The following is a 7,614-nucleotide window of genomic DNA, read 5'->3' on the forward strand; positions in this document are numbered from 1 at the left end:
CATAAAACAAATCCTCAAAATTGATAAATTGTATTTCATTAGAATGAAATGTATCTTCTCTTTGAAAGACTTTATTAAGAACATTAAAAGACAAGCTACAGACTGGGAAAAATATTTGCAAATCATAAGTCTTATAAGGAATCTATATCCAGAATCTGGAAAGGACATTTTAAATGTAATAAGAAGAAAACAACCCAATTTCATAATTGAGAAAAGATTTGAGAACATTTTTTACTAAAGATATCTATCTATATGCCAAATAAGGACATGAAAATATGTCAATATCACTTTCATTAAGGAAATGCAAATCAAACCGTATCACTACACACCTACCACACACACTAATTTTAATGTGATTGATCATACCAAGAACCCATGAGAATAGAAAACTACTAAACTATAAGATAGTACAACCATTTTAGAGGAGAGTTGGGTAGTTTCTTTAAAAGTTAACACATGCCTGCTTTGGCAAGTGCAGGAATCAGGGTTCGATTCCCGGTCCCATGTGCCACACTGGCCCCACCCCCAGGGCACGCTGAGCTGGAACTGAGCCCAGACAGTGGTGTGCACCTATCATCCCACTGCTGGGGAGATTGAAAATAGGAGAATCACTATGAATTTAAGCTGCATAGTGAGACCCAGTATAAAATACATAAAAAGAAAAAGAAAATTAACATACACTTACCATATATATTATCCAGGCATTCTAATCCTCTGTAGAGATGAATGCATATATATTCATATAGAGAATTATGTGTAAATATTCATAACTGCTTTGTTTGTAATGGCCAAAACCAGAACACAACTAAATAAATGTCCCTCAGTAGATGAATTAGTCATGAAAGAGAGTAGTAATCAGAATAAAGAAAAATAAACAGTTCCCAGGGAGATAGCTCAGTGGCATGAGTACCTAGCTGACAAACAGAAGATCATGAGTTTGATCCCCAGTACAAAAAAAGGGGGGCCAGGGAAATGGCTCAGTAGAATAAGTGCTTGCCTGGCAAGAGCAAGGGCCTGAGTTCAACCCAGTTCTAAAAAAAAAAAAAAAAAAGATAAGTTCAATAATTAGTACATATCCCAAAGTAGTAATCTTGAATGAGAGAAGCCAAATAAAAAGAAGGGTGTGTGCTATATAATTTCTATTGATAGAATTCTAAATTCTATTTTATTGTGAATTCTAAAAAATACCAACTAACTTACACTAATGGAAGAAAGCTCATGCCTGCCAAGGAGAGGGGAGAGAAAGGAGCAGAGATTACAGTGGGGTGAGAGGACATGTGTGGGCCCCTGACATGCTCACTCTTTTGGTTATATTGATGGCTTTATGTTCATATATGTGGGTTAAAACTATCAAATTGTACAGGGAAATATATGCAGCTTGGTATTTATTGATTATACCTCAATAAAAGCTATTATAAAATCATCAACCACTTTTAGCTCAACTTACCTTCATTTTTTCACTGCTTAACATGAATCCTTAATTAAACTTTTGCTTTCTATTATTTTCTTCAAGAGATTATTTTCTATTTAATTATAAAGTTCACAAAAATGTCTTAGGAATGGTACCAGTGCCACTTAGCTATAGAGTGAAAGTATGTGCTTGCTTCAGCGGCACATATGCTAAAATTGGAATGATACAGAGAAGATTAGCATGGCCCCTGTGCAAGGATGACAGGCAAAGGCATGTTTTTCTCTCTCTTTCATTAAACTTTGTTTTAATAGGTCTCAAAATTCTGTGACAGATTTTTGGTCAAGTTGTTTCCATTAAAAAGTATTGATTTTAAAAACTAATAACTTGAAAACTGCCACACCACACACACACACACACACACACACACACAAAATGGTCCACAAAACATTCTCCTTTCCTTCTGAAGGTTTTATGATGCATTGTTATCATTAACCAGTCTTTCACTATTAAACTTAAATGGCCAATTGGAAGAAAAAGTTCTGAGATTGGTCTTCTGCCACTGATTAAGACTGGGGTGGCAGGTGTCAGGATAATATTCATTTAGGCTTCTGAGCTTTCTGGGCAGACTTGGTGACCTTGCCAGCTCCAGCAGCCTTCTTGTCCACAGCTTTGATGACACCCACAGCAACTGTCCGTCTCATATCACAAACAGCAAAACGACCCAGAGGTGGATAATCAGAGAAGCTCTCCACACACATGGGCTTGCCTGGAACCATGTCAACAATGGCAGCATCACCAGATTTCAGAAACTTGGGCCCGTCTTCCAGCTTCTTACCAGACAGGTGATCAATCTTTTCTTTCAGCTCAGCAAACTTGCAAGCAATGTGAGCTGTGTGACAATCCAGGACAGGGGCATAGCCAGCACTGATCTGGCCAGGATGGTTCAGGATAATCACCTGAGCAGTGAAACCAGTTGCTTCCATTGGTGGGTCACTTTGCTGTCACCAGCCATGTTGCCATGCTGGACATCTTTGATGGACACGTTCTTGACGTTGAAGCCCACATTGTCCCCAGGAAGAGCTTCACTCAAAGCTTCATGGTGCATTTCAACAGACTTGACTTCAGTTGTGACATTGACTGGAGCAAAGGTGACCACCATGCCAGGTTTGAGAACACCAGTCTCTACTCAGCCCACAGGGACAGTGCCAATACCACCAATTTTGTAGACATTCTGGAGGAGCAGGCGCAAAGGCTTGTCAGTGGGGTGAGTGGGTGGGAGAATGCAATCCAAAGCTTCAAGTATTGTGGTTCCACTGGCATTGCCATCCTTATGAGTGACCTTCCATCCTTTGAACCAAGGCATGTTAGCATTTGGCTCCAGCATGTTGTCACCATTCCAACCAAAATTGGCAGAAAAGCTATGGTGTCAGGGTTGTAGCCGATTTTCTTAATGTAGGTGCTGACTTCCTTAACAATTTTCTCATATCCCTTCTGGCTGTAGGGTGGCTCCGTGGAATCCATTTTGTTAACTCCAACAATTAGTTGTTTCACACCCAGTGTATAAGCCAGAAGGGCATGCTCATGGGTCTGCCCATTCTTGGAGATACCAGCTTCGAATTCACCAACACCAGCAGCAACAATCAGAACAGCACAGTCAGCCTGAGATGTGCCTGTAATCATATTTTTGATGAAGTCTCTTTGTCCAGGGGCATCGATGATGGTCACATAATACTTGCTGGTCTCAAATTTCCACAGGGAGATGTCAATGGTGATACCACACTCACGCTCGGCTTTCAGCTTGTCCAGCACCCAGGCATACTTGAAGGAACCCTTCCCCATCTCAGCAGCCTCCCTCTCAAATTTTTCAATGGTTCTTTTGTCGATGCCACCGCATGTGTAGATCAGATGGCCGGTAGTGGTGAACTGGCCAGAGTCCACGTGTCCGATGATGACGATATTAATGTGGGTCTTTTCCTTTCCCATGTTGGCTTCGATTTAGTGGTGGCTTTCACTACACCTGTGCTCTCGCAGCAAACCTGTTGCGAAAAAGCGCAAAGGCATGTTTGTAATCCAGCTTCTGTACATCATAAACTTTTTCTGTCAACCTAAGTAAAAGCTACAATTTGATTACAATGGACATTATGGTGAATATTTACCTACCTATGTGCATAAAAATAGCAAATTATACCACCTACATACACAGACAAGAAACTTTTCATATATTATTTTCACTCATTCATTCAAACAAAGGATGATTATTGTGTGTTCACTATGCAATAGCTGCTGTGATATCTTTGTTGTGAGCCTACAATCTATAGGCCATGCTCTGTATTTAGTCCTAAATATAAACTCTTTCATATAAGTACTCATTATTGCCAACTGGTAGATTAGTAAAAGGAAGATCAAAAAAGCTAAATACTTGTTCCATTTTACATTTCTAGTATAAAGGAACTTTGGAATGGTAACTTTTCTATATAGATGTAAAACTTAAAAATCTGTTGCTAATAATTTAAAGGTTGTCTAATTCCCAGGTTTGAGACTGAGTGAAAAATATTTGTCTATTATGCACACACACACACACACACACACACACACAAGCACATGGTATTTGACATTTTAATTCTGTTTCTTCGTTACTGTCCACCAGCACTACTTTCATTTATTTTATACTCTATAGTTTCAAGATTGTTTCTTGCTTCTAACTTTCTCCAGTGAGTTGTGGATCTCAAGAATATAAAGTAGATTAGTTAGCAAGGTCAATAATGCACTTCAAAGCATTTGAGATATATAAACTGAAAGCTGTTATTCTTCCTGTAATAGAAGAATTGGTTGAAATGTTGAATTTCTATTAAAACCTTTCATTGGCCATATGAATTAGTGCCAAAAATGTCTACACAACTGGTGGCTTATAGTATAGTGAGGGTTTCTAAAATAACATCTAAACAGCAGGAGATGCAGGTATTTTTCAGAGTCAAAGAGGACTGAAGCAAAGGGGTCATGCACCTTGCAGTAAGGTGAGACATCAGTTATGCCCCATAGGCTGTTCAAAGGGGCACAGCAGCTGTGAAGACAGGGAAGCTGGAATGAAGCCACATAACATATGCCTTCATTTCATTCATGGAGCAAACTGAGCACCAAGCAGATGGCCCCTCACTTTGATGAATGATCAGAAGGGAAATCCATGGATGCCATAGAAATAGGAGTGTACAAAATGCTTTTAGGGGGCCACATGTCAGGCATAGCACCAGATGGGATCATTACCTCCCTCTTCTTACCTTTATATCAAAATCCAGTGAAGAAATTGCAGCTCGGATGGATTGTAAGTAAAGGACAAACAGGATCAAGTGTGTGTATTAGGATGGAGTGAATGTCTTTTTCTTCCTTACCACACTTCCCAGCCAGCCACACAGCCCCTCATTCTTTCAATTCAGAGCCCTCCTGCTCAGATGTTTATAGTCTCTCCAAAGTCTATTCCTGATTCTTCTGGACAGCCTGAACTCATCAGTTCTGCCCAAATTCCACAAATCTTTCATTTTCATGGCCCAGAGGGACTATTTCTTCTTAATTCCAGACTTACTCAGTTTGTATCAGCCATTATTTTTTAAATAATAAATATAGTATATGATATTTATTCTTTTTATAGATAAATTCATTCTTAACTATTAGTAACTTGAGATCCAAGCAGATTTTTTGTATACACCAGACATTATGACTATCTTCTTTGTGCCAATTAAGGCCTCAATGTTGATATTTTGTCACAGTTGACATTAAAAAAAAAATCTTTAACCCCTGAGAGCACATTGAATTTTGAGAAGCAGAATTAGATTGCAACAAGAATCATTGAGAGGATTAAGTTCTTGAAAAGAGGTACCACTGTATAAAGTGCCTGGACTATTTGGAAGCTATCATAGTATCTATAGACTGACTACTGAGTTTGAAGTAACTGACAGTTCTTGTTTTGCCAATTACTCTTTTTTAAAATACATAGAAGACTGTTATTAGCATTTCTAGGATGGGCCAAGACCTCATTCTATAAAATAGAATGGGTTCTCAATGGCCTGAGCAGAAGTGTAGGCTCCATTTACAGGCAGACATCAGCAGAAGAGGCAGAGATAGACAAAAGGCAGAGAGTGTGGTCTTTGCCAAGGTGCTTTCTTTGGATGGTGAATATAAGGGGCTCACTTCTGATGCTGACTCAGCCAGTCAGGGCCTGCATCTCTTCTAATCAGGTGTGTGGATCTCCTGTAGTTTGGCAAACTGACCCACGTCCAAGTTCAGTTTGCTTATGTGGCCCCTGGCATGGTGGCTCCATCCCTGCTCTGGGATGGTCTATTGGACCTAATTGGGAGCTCAATCCGCACAGTAGCCTCCCACACAGTTTGTTGAGCAGGCTTTGTAATAAATTATTATTATTTTCCATAATTTTATTGAGAAATAAATAGTAATGAGACAGTTCAACTCCGATTAGTAGGACATTTTCAATAATTAATGCATTGCATATTGTTGTCTTAGTTGTATTCATTGTTCAAGATGCAGACATGATATCCTGTTCACAAGCACTATTAGAACAAATCTTTCTATTCATTGAATTGACAGAATGGAGCTGTATATCTATCCTATTTTGAATATACAGATACAAAATGGTCATTCATTTGTATTTCCTTTTTTTGTTTAGTTTTGTCATTTAAATATTATAGGTGTGTGAATTCAGAAAAATATTCCAAAATAGTCCAGTAGTCCATAAAAGTGGTGGGTTTCCCATAGGACTGGTAATGTCAGAAGTTGTTGACTTGAGCCTTTTACAGCTCAGCATATTGATACGGCTTTACTTTTTATACTTCGTTTTTATACTTTTCTGCTGGATGGTTAAGACCAAGATTTAAAAAAAGACCTATATAACAAAAAATGTATCTTTTGTATCTGATAAGGTCAGTCAAATCCCCTCCAGACTTATCCTGAAACCCTGTACCGCAGTTTGTAGATCCTTTTTCAGTGTCAGCCATATGGCAGTGTCAGTCATGGCCATTGCTTGACCAATTTGCTCTCTGTGAAAGCCTGAGAGAATGTTTTCTCTCCATGTGACTCTCCTTATTTCCTATCACTCTTGATTACATTCTTTTTTTATTCTTCGGGACTTCTTTGGTCATTAGAGACAGAGATCCACTCTAAAAACGAAATCTGTAACAAAGCTCTGAAGCATACTTGAGCAATTCACAGACCTAAAGAAAATATAAAGTTTATATTCTCAAGAGACTTTAGCCAGACATTTAAAGCCACAAGACTCCTCTGTCTCTATCTGACAATTGTGTCTACTTTTCTCCATTTAGCAGGCATATTTCTACACATGTCTGTTAGCAGCTCCCAATTGAGATCCTCCAGTCTTGAAAATCCCCAGAGAGAATATTAGTCCCAGGGAAGGATTATAGTGTTATTTATATGTCTTTGGTCAAATTACTATAACTAATGAAAAGGAATACTGTGACTGAGTAGAGCTTCAGCATTCATTTCTCAACCTTATAGCCAGAAAACAAAGTTTGTAATAGGAAGAGGAAATGAAAGATTATTCCCAGAACAATAATAGCTTTCACAGCCCACTAACAATGTGGCATGTTACTGGCAAATAGGCAAGAGATTTCCAACTGGAGGGGGAGTTGAGCAATTGTTGAAATGAAAGAAGCACTTCTACTTGACATAAGCACTTAGCAAATGTTCTTCTTTGAGCCAGGCTGGACAGTTAATTGCTGGATCCCATCACTGTTTGGAACAAAATGAAATGTCACAGGATTCTGTGAGCTAATGGAGTCTCTAGGCTGTGGTAGAAGCCAGGGAAATTAAGTCTTTGAAGGAAGCAAGAGGGGTAATTTCACTAACAGTGGTTTTTCACTTTTTTTTTCTGGTACTGGGGATTGAACTCAGGACCCTGCACTTGCCAGACAGGTGCTTATTCTACTGAGCTATCTCCCCAGCTAACAGTAGTTTTTGAATGGTTCCATAAAGAAAAACATTTTGTTTCCTTGAAAATACTGGAAGCTCTAGGTAACTGACGTATATGTCACATGAAGACCATTAAAGGAATAAGTATCTGCAAGCAAGGGTGGGGTAGGAGAACGCAAAGTTTGAATTTGGCATGGATGCATTATCAAGATTTTAACTCAATACCAAAAATTAACTTGAGATATAGCTCAATCCCCAAGACCCTCTCT

At 38.8% G+C, this 7,614-nt stretch overlaps 1 non-coding gene and 1 pseudogene across 1 annotated transcript; one reads left to right on the forward strand and one right to left on the reverse strand.

The window, feature by feature from the left end:
• The first annotated feature begins 1,596 nt into the window (after positions 1-1,596).
• On the forward strand, positions 1,597-1,703 carry LOC111812822. The gene has a single exon (XR_002818213.1). It is a non-coding gene; the product is annotated as a U6 spliceosomal RNA (small nuclear RNA).
• A 304-nt stretch (positions 1,704-2,007) lies between these two features.
• On the reverse strand, positions 2,008-3,433 carry LOC105743629 (annotated as a pseudogene).
• Positions 3,434-7,614: the final 4,181 nt, after the last annotated feature.

Source organism: Octodon degus, unplaced genomic scaffold (assembly GCF_000260255.1).
Source record: "Octodon degus isolate 3935 unplaced genomic scaffold, OctDeg1.0 scaffold00144, whole genome shotgun sequence".
Taxonomy (NCBI): Eukaryota; Metazoa; Chordata; class Mammalia; order Rodentia; family Octodontidae; genus Octodon; species Octodon degus.